Raw genomic sequence first — 22,366 nt, forward strand, 5'->3', positions numbered from 1 at the left:
GTCATGATCGGAGGTTGCCAACACCCCTAAATCCTAGTTTCCGTTCCGACCCTTTAAGCTCCATTTTGTAAGCAGCATCCATCTTGTGCCTTGCCCTCATGATAAGTCAATTAAAGGTCGAGCTTGATCCAAAAGGACACATCCACCTTCCCTGACTTCCCCCTGACCTGTCCCAACTGACTCCACTGCCTTCAGCCAGACCTGTTTGGGCAGCTCCTCGCCCAGTGGCCGAATACGATAGCATCAATGCATAACATTCCACAAACCATTCACTACATACAGACCATGCTTTCTGCAAACATGCACCTGTCCACGTTCCTTGTTTATGGCCAGTTTTATGACTAGGAGGTGCCCTTCTTTATTGAGGTTTCATCGATATCTGATGGGAGTTCCGGGCCTAACTGGGTAATCTATCAACGAACTGGACATCTAAAATGTGGGCTTGCTTACATGACTTCGCTCTTTGTATTATTGTAGAAATATGTGTATAGCCATATCATAAACTAAAGAATTCTTGCTCGAAGCTATTATGTTTGTATATAAGGAGAAGGCTGGTTCTGTAAAAACGAACAGTCTCCCGAGAACCTACTATCCGTGTGGTGTACTTCTGGGACACGTGTTACTTGGTAGCTACCAATAAAACTTGATCTTTTGACTGCAACTAGAAGACTCCGTGTTTCTGTGGTCCGGAACAAGGGAGAACTCAGAGGTCTTTGGGTGTTATCCCCTGGCACCAACGGGTTCCTAAAAACCCGTTACCTCAGATTCACCCGGGTCGACCAAACACATGCTCTTCACATGCAAAATGATTCACAGCTATGGTCCAAGAACAACAAACCATCCAAGACATCTTCAAAATCCACTTGGCCTGGCGGCTCACCACCCTAACATCAACCTCTCCCCACAATATTCTGTACTACACAATCTTATGCTAGCAATAGGTTCTAACACTTTTCTACTGGAGTAGAAATCTACCAAAGAATTCCCATTCAAGAGATAGTGGAGCATCTTCTGCACCAGCAGAAGCGCCAACACCATCATGTACAAAAAAGTACACAACTCCCAAAATTCATATGGCCAATGGGACACCCTCGACCTTTATCTCCAAAAGGTAGACCCTCCATAGCTTCCATCGACTACAGGTAGTTTCACACCCTCATGCCCCACATCCGTACGCTCCTTGCAGAACTACCCTCTCCCATCACACCAAACCCCTGGCAGGCAACAAGGAACCACCATGCTCCTCCCCCACCTCTTCCTCCCACCCTCACTCTTCTTCTCTGTCTGTAATTTCTATCTTCCTATCTCTCTATGTTTTACTTTTTGTTCTAACCTAATACACTCTGTGCATGGTCATCCTTACACCAGTTAGTGGACTTTTACCTCTCTTTCCCCTCCCATTTGGTTCCCCTGCGAGGTTCACCCAGATGTGTTTCTACTTCACTTCTACCATGGGTAACCCCTCGGCCAGCCACCCCACTATTGTCAATTGTATTCCACACACCAGACCTAATATACTGTACCTAATGTACTGTATTGCTGTTCTCCAACAAATGTTCTATAATTTATCCTGTTGTGTGCATATATTTTCTACTTTGTATCAGTTTTTTTGGTTTTTCCTTTCTTATTCTTTTGGAAATAAATAAAAGCACTTAGAACAAACAAAAAAAGGTAGTTATTACCCCTACAAGAAAAATGTTACAGAAAAATTGCCTTGCCATGCAAGAGCTTGCCTCCCCATGGCAAACAAAAAGATATGGGGTGTGTCGTTTCACACAGAGCTCCAAATATGGTGGAATTTATGAAGCAGCAAATCATAGAGTTGGTGGCAGGATCCAGCAGCTCCAATGTAATTGAAGCTTATTGCTATTTACCAACATTTTCTCAGGTAAGCCTGCAAATAGACTCAGTCAATTTCAGGCAAGGTCCTTTCATAATGAACCAACCAGGTGGTTCTTTGCTACCTCCCTCTTAGAAAATGTATCCTAGTAACAGATTCTGTTGCACCTATTGCCTCCATGACTGATTGTGTATAATTTATGTTGCAGTCTTGCAAACCCGCTTGAGCGATCCCACACATGAAAGTGTATCATGCAAGGGCAATGCCAAAAAAATGCACCTGACTCTCATTCTGTCTCACCTCATCACTCTCAAATTAGAGTATCCATTTCTAGTCTACTGCTGAAATGATATGCTTTCTTGATACTACATGGTGCAAGTATAGGAGATGAGAAAACCACATTCCTAATAGATGAGTAGTTGGTTATAAGCTCGTTTGCTTTTGTTAAATCAATCAATTTAAAGTGGAATTAAAACCCGGAGTCTTCGCTTGGACAGAATGTTTATCCCTGGATAAAATTAAATCTGAGCAGGGGGAGCAGATATGAATCCAAGCTTTATTCCATAGGGCTGTCCATTATACAGTTGTTCTTTTCATGTACTTTGGATTTCAGAATTTGGAGAGGAATGAGCTTGGCCTGAAGTACATACACTGTAAGAAAGCAGATGTTTTTAAACACATGGTTGGATTTGTTGTGTGGCCAGTGTCAAGTGAAACCACATCTTCAGCTTTCAAACAGCAGCCAGGGCACTGTATGAGGCCAGCTGAGGGTCAACATTCCTGGTCAACCGCTAATATAACAAACCTAAAATACAACCAGTGCATGACCATTAAACAACCAATATAAACATTAACTTTGTTCTCAACAATATCTGATTAAAATACACAACTCTTTTCTGTTATATCTGTGCAATCGTGTGCTTTTATAACCATTTGCATAGTGTATTTGATATTATTTTTGCAGATTCTTTTGCATAACAGATAAAACCAGATGGAGAATCTGAAGATTCTCTAACACACAAAAAAGGTGTATTATGTGTATGAAAGACAGTTGCAAAAACCCAAGGTAAAGAAACAACAGACCTGGATGTGCATCCATTTAAACTGCTACAGGAACACGATCAATGGCTTTTGGCAGCTGCGCGGTCCAGCCCCCACCTAACACTTGCAGCACCGTGAGGAGAGGAAGCAATACTGTTCTCAGTCAAACCATACCCTGGCTGGTCTAGCCTGGCCTGATCTGACCCGACCCGACCCCCTGCCCCTTTCCCTGACCTTGGTTTGCCCTCCTGCAGATATTTTTTTTCACCTTTTTTGAGCAGTCAGAGAATGGTGGCAAATACTTCCACAGAATCAGGAAGAAGTCACACAAAAAAAGTCCCAGCATTCCCTAGCCCGTCCAGTTTTTCCCCATTTCAGAGACAAATCCAGTTTTTGGCAACGTTCCAGAGATTCCATTCTACACAGTAACACGTCATCAACATTCATTAAACTCATAATGAGTATATAGTGTAAATGCACAATCAGAGTATGCTTCCAGTATAAATCCTGTGCTAGACAGCATGCACACACCTCTGCCTGTGTGAATCTTCCACCACACAAATAGATGGAGGAGAGGCGAGAGAGAGGCATGCGGCGGAGGCAGCGGTGGAAAAGAAGGTAAGTTATTGTTTTTGATTTTTTATCCTCCCCTGCCCTACCACCCCTGCTCACAGGCAGCTGCCACTGAGATTCACCCAAGTGACAAACAAGTAATTCCGCCTTGATGCAAATGCTACAAAGCACTATATGCACAGCCAAAAGGGCACCCTTTCAGCACAAAATACCTTTTGCACTGGTAATACGTAAATACCCTTCCAAGACTTTGGGAGACTTGGCATATCTAGGCACCAGTGGAAGGTCTTTTTAAATTCGGGCTCAAATGTAAATGTGTGTGTGGGCATCCGTGTGTGTGTGTGTATGTGCTTGCATGTACATGCAAAAAGGGAAGCTTGCATAGCTCCCAAGTTGTAGGTGTAAAATCTTTTGCCATGTTTGCAATAAAATATTTAAGGATAGGACAATGCTAGCAAAGCTATGTCTCTCTGATAGGCTCTAGTGAGAGCAACACATGTGTCAGAGTCTGCTTCTAATCATTCCAGGTTGGCTTGTATTGAATTTTACCAATCCAGAGCTATAATAATGTACCTAGAGTGGTAATAAGCTTTGCCGTCTTTCAGTTCGACGTGGATGACACAAGCTGAGCCTATGCTTAAAGATTCTGGTGCAAATATGGCAAAAGACTTAGGGCCATATGTAGGTAGCCCAATACCGGTCGGTAACGGCCCAAATTACCGAATTTCACCCGTTACCAACCGGTATTTAGGGTTTGAGATGTAGGAGGCAGGTTTACGGATTCGGTAATTTACCGAACGGTAATTTAAATACCGATTCGGTAAATTACCAAAACCTTACTGTATAGAGCACTCAAGTGAGTGCTCCCTACATCAGGCCCATAGGAATGAATGGGAAATACCGATTCGGTAAATACCGAATCGGTAAATACCGAATATTTCCGATTCAGTAACATTTACCGAATCATTAACTACATCACATTTACCGATTCCTAAATACCGAATCTGTAAAATTCGGTATTTAGGAATCGGTAATATGTGATTACCTACATCTGGCCATTAGTCATTTTTCTAGATCAGCATGAATAGCACTATGCTAATCCTATGCTTAAAAACTCTGCTAGAAAAACGGAAGTGAGCAGTTTTGGAGTGTCAGTGGTGTTGTAGAATGCACAATATAACGTATTTGCACTCCACTGAAAATAGGGGAACTACCTAGATAAATAATACTCTTTCAAGCTTAGAGTGCTGCATAAATTATGCAGAAATTAAGTAGGAAATCCTGGAGTGTTCCCAAGTTTATATTTTGGGCATGACTCAACAAAATCATTATAATTTTTTCATATGATTCCAATACTTTTTTTGTCACCTGTTTTTATCTGTGATCTAGATTTAGGTGTTAGATTGTGCAAGAGACAATTGTGCTGGTGCAGTATTTGTAGCAATAAAGTGCAACTTAAGGTTTTACTGTCTGAGTTGGTTTGCCAGGATTCAAACTCATGATCTGCAAGTCTCACCAGCTGTCAGCAGTAACCCCCTAAATTCTCTAAGCCATCTTATGGGTAGTAACACCCTTACGGTGTACCTCTTGAGTAGGAAACAAAAATGTTACTTCCATAGCAAATGCAGGCCAACTAGTCATCGTGATGCTGAACGAAGGGACACAAGAGTGCACATATGCACGGCTTTTTATGAGTTTTTGTACTGTTACTGTCTTTAACAGCTAGCCAGAGTGCACTGAAATAGCCATCCAATCTACTGCTCAACTCTACCACAAGTTGGTGAGGAAGCAAATATGTTCCCCCTGATTCTTCATTACAACTGACAAAGCACTCTTGGGTCCTGCAGGAATTTGAGTCCACAGAACTGATGGAACACCTTCACTTCAAAATACTGGCCAGCCCCACCGCCGCCCTCCGAGGAACCCTCATCTACCGACCCCCTGGACCCCGCGGACGCTTCGCCAACTCCATCACGGACATTATCTCCCCGCAGGCCATCGCATCCACCAACTACACCCTGCTGGGAGACCTCAACTTCCACCTCGACAATCAACTGGACCCCAACACCACATCCCTCCTGGACAACCTCCACAACATTGGACTCCGCCAGATCGTGACCGAGCCCACGCACTCAGCAGGACACACCCTCGACCCCCTCTTCACTACAGGAAACTCCATCACCTTCAGCCACACCACCGAACTCCCATGGACCGACCATCGTTGCGTCCACTTCACTTTCAGAACACCCACCATCCACAGACACCAGCACCTGCTTCCACAAAGAAACTGGACCAAAATCACCGATGACCAGCTCACCTCCTCCCTCAACAACTCCACCCCAACCATTGCGGAAAACGATGACCCCAACACCGCAGCCCGAACCCTGCATAGATGGATCTCGGACAGCACCAACACCATAGCCCCCCTCAAGAAAAACAACAATACCCGTGCCAAGAAAGCCAGATGGTTTACCACCGAACTTCGAGAGTCCAGGCGCACATGCCGCCGCCTCGAAAAGGCCTGGAGAAACACCAAATCCACAGAAGCCCACAACAACTTCAGAGCCGCCACCAACGCCCACCATCAACTCATCAGAGAAACGAGGAAAAAAGCGATTGAAGATAAATCTCCACCCACGCACACAACAGCAAGGAACTCTTCAGCATCATCAAGGAGTTCGCCCAACCCACCAGCGAGTCTACCGACATCCCTCCCTCACAAGACCTCTGCGACAAACTCAGCATCTTTTTCCACCACAAAATCAAGAGCATCTACGACAACTTCGACGAAGACAACCAACACACTGAACCCTCACCAACCACCCCCGACACCCGGAAACCAGCGATTGATGACTGGACAGCCCTCACCACCGAAGACACACTGAAGATAATGAAGTCAATCCACTCAGGGGCCCCCATGGACCCCTGCCCCCACCACATCTTCAACAGAGCCGCCAACACCATCGCACCCATCCTCCGCCAAACCATCAACCGCTCCCTGGCGACCGCCTCATTCCCCGACGACTGGAAACACGACGAGGTCAACCCCCTCCTAAAGAAACCCTCAGCGGACCCCACCGACCTCAAAAACTACAGACCCATCTCCCTGCTCCCGTTCCCAGCGAAAGTCATCGAGAAAGCCATCAACAGCCAACTCGCCACATTCATTGAAGAACACAACATCCTCGACTCCTCCCAATCCGGCTTCAGAAAAAACCACAGTACGGAAACCGCCCTCCTCGCCGCAACAGACGACATCCGCACCTTACTGGACAAAGGAGAAACAGTAGCCCTCATCCTCCTCGACCTATCAGCGGCGTTCGACACAGTCTCCCACCGCACCCTAATACGCAGACTCTACGATGCAGGAATCCAGGACAAGGCCCTCGACTGGATCTGCTCCTTCCTCTCCAGCAGGACGCAGCGGGTCAGACTCCCCCCTTTCCTCTCGGACCCCACACCTATCACCTGCGGAGTCCCCCAGGGCTCCTCCCTCAGCCCGACGCTCTTCAACATCTACATGGCTCCACTTGCCCCCATCGTCAGAACCTACGGACTCAACATCGTGTCATATGCAGACGACACCCAGCTCATCCTCTCCCTATCCAACGAGCCCAACACCGCCAGACGCAACTTTCGAGAAGGCATGGAAGCCGTCGCCAAATGGATGAAAAACAGCTGCCTACAACTAAACACCAACAAAACAGAAGTACTCATCATGGGCCCAAACCCCGACGCCTGGAGTGACACCTGGTGGCCCACCGCCCTCGGAAACCCTCCAACCCCCACAGACCACGCACGCAACCTGGGAATCATCCTGGACTCCGAGCTCAAAATGGACCGCCAGATCAACTCTGTCTCATCCTCCTGCTTCCACACCCTCCGCCTCCTTCGTAAGACCTTCAAATGGATCCCCCTCGAACACCGAAAGACAGTCACTCACGCCCTGGTCACCAGCAGACTCGACTACGGCAACGCACTCTACGCCGGAATAAACAAAAACCTCATCTGCAAGCTACAGAACATCCAGAACGCCGCCACAAGACTGGTCCTCAACCTGCCAAAACACTGCCACATCTCCCAGCACCTGCGCACACTCCACTGGCTCCCCGTCGAGGCGAGAATCACCTTTAAGATGCTCACCCACGCACACAAGGCCCTCCACGGCACCGGACCAGCATACCTGAACAGCCGACTCAAATTCCACGCACCCCAAAGGACCCTACGATCAGCCCAGCTTTCCTACGCTGTGGTCCCCCGCACCAGAAAGACCAGATCGGGAGGCCGCTCCTTCTCCTTCCTCGCGGCCAAAGCATGGAACGCCCTTCCGCTCCACCTCAGACAGACAACATCGCTCCCCATCTTCACAAGAAACCTCAAAACATGGCTCTTCGACAGACCCCCTCCTTGATGGAATGGAACCTGCACCCATCCCCAACCCTAGCGCCTTGAGACCCTTACGGGTGAGTAGTCGCGCTTTAACAAACTCCTGATTGATTGATTGATTGAGTACTATGCCTTTGGTGTTCTCATTACTAATACAATTTCAGGAAGATTGAGATCGTGGTACCCAGTGTGTATCACAGAAGGGATTACTCACTGCATAGGAAAGGTGTTCCACCCAGTGAAGTAAGGATTACTTTACCATTTACTCAGATTTATCTTGGTGAGTTTCTGATGGCTTTGAATGGGGCCCAATACAGAAAGCCATTTAAAACATGAGGAAGAGTTCTTCTATAGTGCTATTGCATGATACATCAAATAGCTATTCATAAAGTTGCAGTCAGAGAAATCTGTCAATGTACATCCTTTTTATTATCTGTTTGTGCAGCCACACTTGGCATTTCTTCAGTATTTGGGCATAGTGACATTACGAGGGAGGTTGTGGATTAGGAACAGGAGGAGCTGTGAGGATCTAACCTGGCCTGATGTTCGGGTTTCCTAGAACAGGCAGGCCATGCAGCTGGTTAGGTTACATGGGGAAGAGGATATATTGGTCCAGTGTGGAAAGGCATTACCTAGCAAAGACTTTTCCACCTTCATCCTGGCAAAAGTATCCTTCACCTGCCTCCTCTCATCTTGCCACTTTTTTATGATGTCCCATGTGCCCTAATCTCCATTTCATTATCTGTGACATCTTGCTAGAAGAAAGCCTTTTCTGCTACATTGGGGATATGAGGAGGCAGACTGTGTTGTTCTCTCTAGTGGTCAACTACATGGCCTCCTTCCACTAGAGAGGGCTAGAACTGCATTGTGGAGGCTTTTTCAAGGCTCTGGCTCCATAACATTAGATAGCACAAGCGAATGAGGGCAGAGTCTACGATGTAGCAGGTACTCATTTGCTGCAACTGGCAAGAATTGCCTGGCGTGTGTAAATTTGCTCAGATGTTGTTTTCTTCACTCCTCTGGGACATTTGGAGTTCTATGCTGTGTTGGCTGATTTCTCTACATAAGAGAAGTAAGCAGAGTTACACATAAGAATGCATTTGACTTCTAGTACCATTACAGTTATATTATGGGGCATCAATCTGTCCACCTCTCATTTAAATGGATGAAACTAGATGGGACACGTACCCCTACTACTATTATCCATAGTAATAGATGTGCACAGTTTTCTGCTTGTAGATTTACCTTTATGAATTGGCTCCAGAGTTCTGCAGATTATAATTTCAACCTTTCAATGGCATAAATGATGGTGCAAAAGAGAAATTGCCTCGCACTTTGAGGTGTTGAAAGGGACCCAATGCTGTGAATTGAAGTTGATGCAGCTTTTAGACAAGAGGCTACATTTGAGCCAACATAGGTATATAATGCAAAAGATCATTTGTGCAGGATTTACTTAGCGAATATGGAGGTTATATGGAAATTTTGCTACAGCACATTTTGCAGAAAAATAGGACTCTAACTGGTGGCAAAGAAGAGCTTTCCGTTTTAGGGAGGGTTTGTTTTCACTTGCAAGATTACAACTATTTTTTCTGATTGACGAGGCTTTGTGATGGCGGACTCAGTGATTAAGTGACATGCAATCAGACGTCTCAGGCATCTATAATTATTTCCTATTTGCCATAGTGCCCCATAAATAATAGGATGAGAATGAAGGAGAATGCATAATATAGCATCCCGTTTGAGTATGCAGAAAAGAGGAGGTCTTGTCAGGGCTAATGCTCAGTAGTGATTCATTCCTCAAATACTCACTTAGATATTTGCATTCCAACAATTTGGGCCTGATCCACAAATAAAAATGTGGAACAACTCATGCTGAAATTCCACCCTTGCAAGATTGCAAATTATAACTGCGGGTGGCTTCTGCATCTCTGAAGAAAAATACGTAAGTGAATAGAATGATAAAAGATCACTTTTGCCTAGCTTTTGGAACCTGCTTTTGCATAGTTTAGGCATTAAAACATGAGGCTTGTCTAGTGCGGTGGTGTCTTTTACATTCTTAACATGATACATTGTTTTTTTCTTTCCAACCCCCAATATTATTACTTCCCTATTTTTTCTGTCCCACACTCTATTTGGAAAAATGTGATGATTATTACATTTCTCAACACTTCCTGCAGCACTTTGATATTAATCTTTTGGTGTAGGAATTGTTTGTGAATGCACGCTAAGTTTGTGATATTTGTGTTTCACTTTTGGCACTTGTATGGGAAATCCATTATGGCAACACTGGCATACTTACTGGAATGCTTAATACCTCCTATTGGGGGAGAAACGAAATCTGCGATTCACAATTTCTTTATGCACCTAAGATCAACTTCGATGCAAAAAGCACCTCAAGCTGAAATGTACAGATCCTGATTGAATAGTAATATTTTTTTGAGCGATAAATAAAACATACAGTAAAACCAGATCCACAATCGTCCGAAAATATTATATCATGTAGAGAGACATGGCAGAGTAGTCCCCTCTCACCTTATTTGTTCAACATTGTTAAGTAGCCCTTAGATTGAGCTATAAAACAAAATAAAAAAATAACGTGTGTATTGCTCAAGTCTGAAAATATATTTATAATTAGTATTCAGAGATGCATCTGTTCTTGAAAGATCCCAAACAAATATGACCCTTTCTTCTAGTGGCACTATTACAAGAGTATGATTGCATTTCAGGATACAAGGCTAACTGAGGGAAAACAAAAGTTCTGTCAAATACAATATAATGTCATTAACACAATTCCTCAAGCAAATAGATGTGCTAAACTAAGGACGGAATATTTGAGTAGTTCGAAACGAAACAAATGGACAAGTTTGCAAACTGGCGTGAAATAAAATCATGCTAACATGAACTCAAGTGGAGAAAGATCTTCAGAGAGGCCTTACAGTACATTACTGCTATAGAAAACTGCAAAATATATATTCAAAGAAATGTGGTCTTTTTATATAAGGGTGTGTGCAAACATGAGTGTTTTAAAAAGAGTGCGCTCCCAAATTGCTATACCTATTCAACATTTTACATCTACCACTTGCAGTTAATTAATTAACTTAATTTGTAAAACCTTTGATGTTGGCACACAGCATATATAAGAGCTATGTACATGCAAACCTTTTCCCTCTTCTTTCCCTCCATTATCCTTCTCAGTCCAAATAACTGACTAACATTTCCGCCACTCAAATTACTTTCATATTTTACTTAACTATTCACCACTAATTCTTTATGTGTTTTGGAGTAGCAGGCTACTGTCGTGTTGTAGCTATTCGCTGGGCGGCACACCAAGTACAGGACACAGGTTAGTCGGGTACTTCCTTTATTATCATGTTGTACAGCTGCTCGTCAGTACGTCCGTCCTCGTCTCTGTCCTGGTCATTGTCTGTCCTCTTCCTGTCCCGTCACCGGAACTGGTGTCCGGTGACGACCTGGTCACTCTCCCTTAGGACCCACAGGGTCCTAACGCCCTACTGTCGGTCGCCCACCCTATCAGGACACGACAGCTACTCGCCGAAAAAAACGCTTTGATGCCTCATCAGGGGAAGTAAGCGCTTTATAAATGCAATTACAATACAATGGAATATGCATGTGATGTATGTATGTGTCTTAGAAAGCACACATTTACCTACAACGCAAATGGATAGAGAGGGATGGTATACAACACTATGGGTGACATTTTACAGTGTAGTGAAGAACGGGGCTGCAGTGAGAATTACACGGAAGATACTGGTTCTGTGGGGAGCTGAAGCTGCATGTGGGAAAATTGTGGGTGTGAACTATTCATGGGTGATAAACTGTCTGAGATTGTTACCATGTCAACAGGTTTGTTTAAACAGACTGATTTCCAGTTCCTTGAGCGGGTGGAGAATGGTTGTAGCTTGGTGATCTGGGGTGAGACAGAGTTCTAGTTTTTAGGTCGAGCCTAGCATTGCAGCGCATGCGCTGCCTGCTTTGTGAGGCTTGCTGTATTAGGGTATGTTTTGGCAGTGGTGTGGAAGCCCCGCATATATTTTTCATTGGCTGGAGTCATCATCCATCGTAAATGCTGTCTTCCGATTGATAATGAGGCTTCTTAGTCCCTCCGTGTTACCTCCCTGTCTTCTTTTGGGATTGCCCATCATGGCTGTATCTTTTACTTGCGGTGTTACACTGTCTCCTTCATTACTCGGTAAGCACTATATTTTTTTCACAATGGCGACAGCTTCTTTGGTATTTGTATTCGGGGTTTTAGCGTGCGGCTGCAGAGCCTGAGAACCAGGTCATTAGAGTCGCTCTAGAGGCAGAGAACCAGGTCATCAAAGCTGCTGTAGAGCCAGAGAACTGGGTCAGCAGAGCCGTTGTAGAGCCAGAGAACCAGGTCAACACTGCTGCTCTAGAGCAAGGGAACCAGATCAGCAGTGCTGTTCAAGAGCCAGAGAACCAGGTCAGCAGAACTGCTGTAGAGCCAGAGTACCAGGACAGCCAGGCCATTGTTGAGCCAGAGAACCAGGTCAGCAGAGCTGCTGTGGAGCCAGAGAACAAGGTCAGCATAAGAGCCAGAGAACCAGGTCAGAAGAGCTGCTGTAGAAACAGAGAACCAGTTCAGCAGAGCCGCTGTAGAGCCAGAGAACCAGGTCAGAAGGGCCGCTCTAGAGCCTGAGAACCAGGTCAGCAGAACTGTTGTAAAGCCAGAGAACCAGGTCAGCAGGGCTGCTGTAGAGCCAGAGAACCAGATCAGCAGAGCTGCTGTAGAGCCAGAGAACCAGGTCAGCAGAGATGCCGCAGAGCCAGTGAACCAGGTCAGCAAAGCTGCTCTAGAGCCAGAGAACTAGGTCAGCAGAGCTGCTGTATAGCTATAGAACCAGGTCAGCAGAGCCGCTCCAGAGCCAGAGAACCAGGTCAGCAGAGCCGCTCTAGAGCCAGAGAACCAGGTCAGCAGAGCCGCTCTAGAGCTAGAAAACCAGGTCAGCAGAGCCGTTCTAGAGCCAGAGAACCAGGTCAGCAGAGCTGCTATTGAGCCAGAGAAGCAGATCAGCAAGCTGCTGTAGAGCTATAGAACCAGCTCAGGAGAGCTGCTGTAGAGCAAGAGAACCAGGTCAGCAGAGCCATTGTAGACCCAGAGAACCAGGTCAGAAGAGCAGCTCTAGAACAAGAGAACCAGGTCAGCAAAGCTGCTCTCGAGCCGGAGAAGCAGGCCAGCAGAGCTATTGTAAAGCCTGTGAACCAGGTGAGCAGAGCAGCTCTTGAGCCAGAGAACCAGGTCATCAAAGCTGCTCTAGAGCCGGAGAAGCAGGCCAGCAGAGCTATTCTAGAGCCTGAAAACCAGGCCAGCAGAGCTGCTCTGGAGTGAGAGAACCAGGTCAGCAGAGCTGATCTATAGCCAGATTACCAGGTCAGCAGAGCTGCTGTAGAGCCAGAGAACCACATCTGCAGAGCTGCTGTAGTGCCAGAGAACCAGGTCAGCAGAGCTGCGGTAGAACCAGAGAACCGGGACAGCAGAGCTATTGTAAAGCCTGAGAATCAGGTCAGCAGAGCTGCTCTAGAGCCAGAGACCAGGTCAGCAGAGCTGATCTATAGCCAAATAACCAGGTCAGCAGAGCTGCTGTAGAGCCAGAGAACCATGTCAGCAGACCTGCTGTAGAGCCAGAGAACCAGGTCAGCAGAGCTACTGTAGAGCCAGTGAATCAGGTCAGCAGAGCCCTTGTAGAGCCTGAGAGCCAGGTCAGCAGAGCTGTTGTAGAGCCTGAGAACCAGGTCAGCAGAGCCACTGTAGAGCCAGAGAACCAGGTCAGCTGAGCCGCTCTAGAGCCAGAGAACCAGGTCAGCAGAGCTGCTGTAGAGCCAGAGAACCAGGTCAGCAGAGCTACTGTAGAGCCAGAGAACCGGGACAGCAGAGCTGTTGTAAAGGCTGAGAACCCGATTAGCAGAGCTGCTCTAGAGCCAGAGAACCAGTTCAGCAAACCTGCTCTGGAGTGAAGAACCAGGTCAGCAGAGCTGCTCTATAGCCAGAGAACCATGTCTGCAGACATGCTGTAGAGCCAGAGAACCAGGTCAGCAGAGCTGCTGTAGAACCGGAGAACCGGGACAGCAGAGTTATTGTATAGCCTGAGAACCAGGTCAACAGAGCTGCTCTAGAGCCAGAGAACCAGGTCAGCAAAGCTGCTCCAGAGCCGGAGAAGCAGGCTAGCAGAGTTATTCTAGAGCCAGAAAACCAGGTCAGCAGAGCTGCTCTGGAGTGAAGGAGAACCAGGTCAGCTGAGCTGATCTATAGCCAGATAACCAGGTCAGCAGAGCTGCTGTAGAGCCAGAGAGCCAGGTCAGCAGAGCTGCTGTAGAGCCAGAGAACCAGGTCAGCAGAGCTGCTGTACAACCAGAGAACCGGGACAGCAGAGCTATTGTAAAGCCTGAGAACCAGGTCAGCAGAGCTGCTCTAGAGCCAGAGAACCAGGTCAGCAAAGCTGCTCTAGAGCCGGAGAAGCAAGCCAGCAGAGCTATTCTAGAGCCAGAAAACCAGGTCAGCAGAGCTGCTCTGGAGTGAGACAACCAGGTCAGCTGAGCTGATCTGTAGCCAGATAACCAGGTCAGCAGAGCCATTGTAGAGCCTGAGACCCAGGTCAGTAGATCTGCTGTAGAGCCAGAGAACCAGGTCAGCTGAGCCGCTCTAGAGCCAGAGAACCAGGTCAGCATAGCTGCTGTAACGGCATAGAACCAGGTCAGCAGAGCCGCCTTAGAGCCAGAGAACCAGGTCAGCAAAGCCACTCTGGAGCTAGAGAACCAGGTCATCAAAGTCAGTCTAGAGCCAGAGAACCAGGTCAGCAGAGCTGCTGTAGAGCCAGAAAACTAGGTCAGCAGAGCCGTTCTAGAGCCAGAGAACCTGGTCAGCAGAGCTGTTGTAGAGCCAGAGAACGAGGTCAGCAGAGCCGCTGTAGTGCCTGAGACCCAGGTCAGCAGAACTGTTGTAGAGCTTGAGACCCAGGTCAGCAGAGCTGCTGTAGAGCCAGAGACCCAGATCAGCAGAGCCGTTGTACAGCCTGAGACCCAGGTCAACAGAGCTGCTGTAGAGCCAGAGAACCAGGTCAGCAGAGCCGCTCTAAAGCCAGAGAACCAGGGCAGCAGAGCCACTCTGGAGCCAGAGAAACAGGTGATCAGAGTCAGTCTAGAGCCAGAGAACCAGGTCAGCAAGCTGCTGTAGAGCCTGAGAACCAGGCCAGCAGAGCTTTTGTCCAGGTCAGCAGAGCTGCTGTAGAGCCAGAGAACCACGTCAGCAGAGCTGCTGTAGATCCATAAAACTAGGTCAGCAGAGCCGCTCTAGAGCCTGGGAACCAGGTCAGAAGTGCTTTTGTAGAGCCAGAGAACCAGGTCAGCAGAGCCGCTGTAGAGCATGAGACCCAGGTCAGCAGAGCTGTTGTAGAGCTTGAGACCCAGGTCAGCAGAGCTACTCTGGAGTGAGAGAACCAGGTCAGCTGAGCTGATCTATAGCCAGATAACCAGGTCAGCAGAGCTGCTGTAGAGCCAGAGATCCAGGTCAGCAGAGCTGCTGTAGAGCAAGAGAACCAGGTCAGCAGAGCCGGTGTAGAGCCAGAGAATAAGGTCAGCAGAGCCATTGTGAGCCTGAGACTCAGGTCAGCAGATCTGCTGTAGAGCCAGAGAACCAGGTCAGCTGAGCCGCTCTAGAGCCAGAGAACCAGGTCAGCATAGCTGCAGTAAAGCCATAGAACAAGGTCAGCAGACCCGCTCTAGAGCCAGAGAACCAGGTCAGCAAAGCCACTCTGGACCTAGAGAACCAGGTCATCAGAGTCAGTCTAGAGCCAGAGAACCAGGTCAGCAGAGCTGCTGTAGATCCATAAAACTAGGTCAGCAGAGCCGCTCTAGAGCCTGGGAACCAGGTCAGAAGTGCTTTTGTAGAGCCAGAGAACCAGGTCAGCAGAGCCGCTGTAGAGCATGAGACCCAGGTCAGCAGAGCTGTTGTAGAGCTTGAGACCCAGGTCAGCAGAGCTACTCTGGAGTGAGAGAACCAGGTCAGCTGAGCTGATCTATAGCCAGATAACCAGGTCAGCAGAGCTGCTGTAGAGCCAGAGATCCAGGTCAGCAGAGCTGCTGTAGAGCAAGAGAACCAGGTCAGCAGAGCCGGTGTAGAGCCAGAGAATAAGGTCAGCAGAGCCATTGTGAGCCTGAGACTCAGGTCAGCAGATCTGCTGTAGAGCCAGAGAACCAGGTCAGCTGAGCCGCTCTAGAGCCAGAGAACCAGGTCAGCATAGGTGCAGTAAAGCCATAGAACAAGGTCAGCAGACCCGCTCTAGAGCCAGAGAACCAGGTCAGCAAAGCCACTCTGGAGCTAGAGAACCAGGTCATCAGAGTCAGTCTAGAGCCAGAGAACCAGGTCAGCAGAGCTGCTGTAGAGCCAGAAAATTAGGTCAGCAGAGCCGCTCTAGAGCCAGAGAACCAGGTCAGCAGAGCTGTTGTAGAGCCAGTGAACTAGGTCAGCAGAACCATTGTATAGCTTGAGACCCAGGTCAGCAGAGCTGCTGTAGAGACAGAGACCAAGGTCAGCAGAGCCGTTGTACAGCCTGAGACCCAGGTCAACAGAGCTTCTGTAGAGCCAGAGAACCAGGTCAGCAGAGCCGCTCTAGAGCCAGAGAACCAGGCCAGCAGAGCCACTCTGGAGCCAGTGAACCAGGTCATCAGAGTCAGTCTAGAGCCAGAGAACTAGGTCACCAAGCTGCTGTAGAGCCTGAGAACCAGGTCTGCAGAGCTGTTGTCCAAGTCAGCAGAGCTGCTGTAGAGCCAGAGAACCATGTCAGCAGAGCTGCTGTAGAGCCAGAAAACTAGGTCAGCAGAGCCGCTCTAGAGCCTGAGAACCAGGTCAGGAGAGCTGTTGTTGAGCCAGAGAACTAGGTCAGCAGAGCCGCTGTAGAGCCTGAGACCCAGGTCAGCAGAGCCGTTGTAGAGCTTGAGACCCATGTCAGCAGAGCTGTTGTAGAGCCAGAGACCGAGGTCAACAGAACCGTTGTACAGCCTGAGACCCAGGTCAACAGAGGTACTGTAGAGCCATAGAACCAGGTCAGCAGAGCCGCTCTAGAGCCAGAGAACCAGGTCAGCAGAGCCGTTCTAGAGCCAGAGAACCAGTCTAGCAGATCCACTCTAGAGCCAGAAAACCAGGTCAGCAAGCTGCTGTAGAGCCTGAGAACAAGGTCAGCAGAGCTGTTGTAGAGCCAGAGAACCAGATCATCAGAGCTGCTGTAGAGCCGGAGAATCAGGTCAGCAGAGCTGCCGTAGAGCTAGAACATCAGTTCAGCAGAGCGGTTCTAGAACAGGAGAACCAGGTCAGCAGAGCTGCTGTAGAGCCGGAGAACCAGGTCAGCAGAACTGCTGTAGAGCCAGAGAACCAGGCCAACAGAGCTGCTGTAGAGCCAGAGAACCAGGTCAGCAGAGCTATTGTAGAGCCTGAGACCCAGGTCAGAACTGGTGCTTCAGGGACTGGAGAAGTACAAATGTAAACAGACACAGAAGAGGTGCAATGATGCAGCGTAATATGGCACATTCCATCCCAATATTTTGCTATTTGTCATTTTACAACACAGTTGTACTGTCTGGCAAATGTTTCTCCTCATTAGCAGCACTCTAACTAACACCCGAATACAGCCGTCAGCAACGAAATGGTGACAGTTAATCTTTGCAAAGAGTCTGTCTCCCCGGGGGGCCACAGCTGATACTTTTTAACGCCTTTTTTTTCCATGTGAGCTAGAAACAATGTTTGCAACTGATACAGAAGATATAAATTATGCGGTAAGTGTGGAAAATATGTATATTCTCTGAGAACGCGTTAGCCACAATATTGCGTTATTTCAGTGGTTCTGCCTATGAGCAAAGACTTGTAGTGTAATGGCCTTGATTTACTGACTGTGTTGTAAATCCAGGGAACTGTCCCCCAGAAGAATATTTGGGCAAAAAATAACCTTGAAGTACTGAGTCTGTGGTACTGATAAAGTAAGAATAAAAGTGGAGGCCATGCAAGGTCACTGAAGTCAGGAAGGAATGAGCAGTTCTGGACAGCATTGTCATTTTCCAGGTAGGAATTCCGATACAGGGCAGCGCCAAGTAGCCGGGATGAAACAAGCATTTTCAATCCAATAAGTCTCTCATTTACAGGAGATGAAGCTATCTGCATTGTAAATGACAATGGGCCATATGTAGGTAATCTCTATTTACCGATTGTTAAATACCGAATTTTAACGATTCGGTATTTAAGAATCGGTAAATAGTATGTAGATAAAAATTCTGTAAATTTTACCGAATCGGTAATATTCGGTATTTAAGAATCGGTATTTACCGATTCCGTAATTCCCATTAATTCCTATGGGCCTGGAGGCCCATAGGAATGAATGGGTAGCCATTCACCATTACCGAATCGGTAAAAGGGGGAACATATTCAAGGGTGGCAGGGTGTCACATTGACTTCCTGTTGCACCCCTGAATCATGGATGCGTGCACGTATGTATGCCACATGGCACTTTTAAAATAGCACAAAATTGCTTTTTTAAAGGTTTTCAATATTTACCACCAATTGTAATTGGTGGTAAATAACGAATCCTTAAATTAAAATGCACTCACTTGAGTGCTCCCTACATAGGATTTTAGGATTCGGTAATTTACCGATTCAGTATTTTAAGGAATCGGTAGTTTACCGAATCCTTAAATTACTGAATCGGTAAATTACTGAATCCTAAAATCAAGCCGTCTACATTAGAAAAAGCTAAATACCGGTCGGTAACGGCAAATGTACCGATTTTCGGCCGTTACCTACATATGGCCCAATGTCTTTTATTTATGTTTTAAAAACCAAAACATAAATAAAAGGCTTTGTCATATACAATGCCAATAGCTCAAACTTGCGTAAATGCGAGACATATTGCATTGCAAATGCTTGTTAGGAGAATGCCCTGTGCTTTGTTTTCCCCTTCCTGCATTTCCTGGTTTGCAGTCTGGCAATGCTGCTGCTGTATGATGTGCATTCTCCACAAGAGGTTTACCACATGGCAGTTTTTTAGAAAGTACAGATATTGAAGAAAACAATAAACATTTTATATGTAAAAAGCAATTTCTGTAGGCAATTAATGGTGTTGTCTTGCATTTACACACACACTGAGCCTCTCAGTACATCACGATGGAGGTTCACTAACGATGCAGTCACTATTAGTGAATGAACCCGCCGTTTCTGCTCCCACCCTTTGTAGTTGGAAACTTCAATAAATAGCCCTCCACCAAATATGAAAGATTGCTCATTTATTTTCAAAGATGGGGGAGGAAATATATCTCTGCTACATATTAGCAGACACATGATCTTACTGTTTTAGGGTGGCTTTTCGTGTCAGGTCTTATTTTGACGGCTCACTTTCACGCACACACTCAAGAATCTGCCTGCGGCTGAACATATGTTAAATGTATTAGTTAATAGAATATTTGCCAAGAAATGTATTTGAATTTCATAAGATTCTCCTTAATGTATCTCACAGACATCCCACATCCACCTGAATATCAATGATCATAAAGATCACAGGGTATATGGGCCGGATCTCAAAACGTTTTTGACTGATGCAAATTCATGTCTTTAGTGCTATGTAAGGCAGGGTTTGGTGCAAACACTATTTACCATTACTTTATGAGAATAGATTTGTGAAGATGAGAATATGTGACAAGGACAGTAGTGTATTTTTTTTGTTGCATTTTGTTAGGAAGGTGATGTTTTCGTTGTTTTTGTGAACTTGTGTTTTTGTGTCGCATTAGTCTATCTGTTATTGTTGTGTTCTGCAGTTGGTCTTTTTTGTGCTCTGTTCTCTTGTGTTGGCCTGTTATGCTTGTTGTGCTGCTACATATCCATCCCAAATCAACAAGTTCCTTTAGAGTTCCAGAGAGAAACACTTACCACTGGCTAAGGTGGTGATCCTGCTGCTCCAGCTATTCAACTTCTTAAGACACCAGTCAAAGCACAACTCTGGCAGAGGCCAAGCCTTAAACTAAAATGTCCACTCCTAAGGCTCACAAGCTACGTTTCATTTAAGAGCCATGTGGGTAAAGAAACATGAGCTGTTTGAAAATATCTGCTCCCAAAACAGTTTTGGATTATTGAGAAATTGTGAATTTATGATTTAGGTTGATCTCTCTCTGCAGCTCCAGGTAAATGAAAATAAAACTGAAATACAAAAAATGCATAGGTACGCACATACATACTGAGGCCCTCTTCTTCAGTCATTGGTCTGTTCAATTGTCATTCACATTTTGCTTCCATTAACCACAGAATACAGCATATGTAAATAGGGTTAGTACTCTTCAACCACTGCCCTTCTTGCAGATTGAGTGATAGTATTTTGTCTGATCACATATGCCTAAAAATAGCTGAGGGCCGTTACTTTAATTTGTCAGTTGATTTTTCTTTCCATACTTTATACTTTTTTTCAGTTACCACTCTGTGTCTAAGCTGTGCCTTAAGGACACAATAATTCAAAACCAATATTACATCCTCTCTGTGCCAGTAAGTATCATGTTTCCTGGGATGTGTATTAAAATTGAAAAGTATTTTATTGCTGGACGAAGTACACCTGCTTGCGAAGAAGCGGTCAAAGTGTTCTATCAAATTTATCTTTTTTGTATTCAATAGTACACGTTTGCTCTAATTTTTGTGCATCATATGCTTGGAATAAAAAATAAATCTAACCATTGAATCAGCTTTTCAAGGCTACACAGATTGGCTTTACCAATGCCTGTTGTGTGTAAATGAGTTCAGCAGATGGTATATTTAAATTTTAAAGAGATGTGCGGTGAGTGTGAAAGGGTTAAGCTTATGTATAATTCGACCATTAAGTTCATGAACGGTTCTGAAATCAAGAAGTTTAAAACCGCATTTGAACTGTAAATTTAACCTGACTGAATGAGGCAGCAGTTTTCTCCATAATGCACTGCATGATTCATGAGCAGGTTCACAAACCGCTACATCTAATTGGCAGGTTGCAAATTGTGTTCAGCCATTAAGTGATGTGAGCGGTCATGGGAAAAAAACTGAGAGGGGAGTGGGGCGGGAGGAAGAGGGCAAACCCAGCACCAGTGGGGATGAGGGACACCACAGAGAGATCTAATATGCCTTCTGATATGAATATTCACCAGTCATTATTAAGGTGAGTAATTTGTTTTAGCTGTTCAAAAAAATATGATCACAATCGTTAATTCTTCAATCAAGAATTAGCAATGTCAATAGGTCTGGCTAATATGTTAAAGTGCTATTCAATTGATTGTTTACTTGTGTGGTTGGTGGAAAGGTGAGTGGATAATGTGAGAATGGCAGCCCGGATAGGAGAATGACTGATTGAGAATATATATGATGACACCAATGGGAGAATGGATGAAGGGGTCAATGGCAGATTGTGGGGTCGAAGGCATGTTGGTGAGGCTGGTGTAGTAACAGACAGTTTGGGAGAAAGGTCAGTGAATGGGTGATTGAATGCAAGCCTGGAACAGTGAATGTACGGATAGATGGCTTTATAAATGAGTGAGTGAATGAAGTTTATAGGGAAAGGACAAGGGCTATGTTAGTTGCCACTTAGACTGCCCACAGACCCCTGGAACTTACCTTGTCCAGTGTCTGATGCCGCAGCAATGACAATGATTCCATACTAGCCAATGGAGGAGCCATACTGCAGACCCAAGTTGGCCCTGTCAATCTTTGGAGATCACGGAGGTGTGATGTAGCAGGGGCATGTGTTTGTACATCCTGGTCCAATTGCAGGCTGGAGCTGAGCTGTGCCATCATTCGGGCTGCTGTGAGCTACTCTGAAGTCCCCTGACAGAGGATATGAAATACAACCTGTGGCAATGCATAACTGTTGTAGGAAATTATATGTTTGATTGAGGGGTGTTAAAAAAACTGTTCGCAGAAACAAAACTAATTCTTGTCAGGGTGAACCACAAAAGTCACTAAATGTACTTAACCCTCTGGTAGTATGGCACACATGCAGTCAGGCTTAACTTAGAAGCAATATGTAAAATATATATATATATATACACAACACAAGAAAAATCACAAACAAATGTAGAAAACTACATTGGGATTTCATAAATAATGTAAGACCAAAGTGACAAAAATCCACTAAATAGATTTAGAGATATTACATTTTAAAGGGTTAGATAAAAGTAACACCAAAAAGAGAAAAGTGCCAACTTAGTGTATCAGGTCACGCTGAACCAGCACAAAGTCACAAGTTTAGGCTGATTGTGAAGGAGCATAGGATAGGCACAGGAGCAAGTTTGACCCACCAAGAGTTGTACCTCATTTCCTTGGTGTGAGGTCTGCACAGTGTTGCTTTGTGAGGCTTTGGGTTGTCTGGCATCAGTTCCAATGAGGCTGTGTGGCAAAGCTTTGTGGAGATTTGCTTAACTCAACTTTGGTTCTGATGATACTTTCAGGTGTGTGGTGAGGGTTACGAGGGGTTTCATGTTGTCTCACACCAAATTTGA

Source organism: Lissotriton helveticus, chromosome 2_1 (genome assembly GCF_964261635.1).
Source record: "Lissotriton helveticus chromosome 2_1, aLisHel1.1, whole genome shotgun sequence".
NCBI lineage: Eukaryota > Metazoa > Chordata > Amphibia > Caudata > Salamandridae > Lissotriton > Lissotriton helveticus.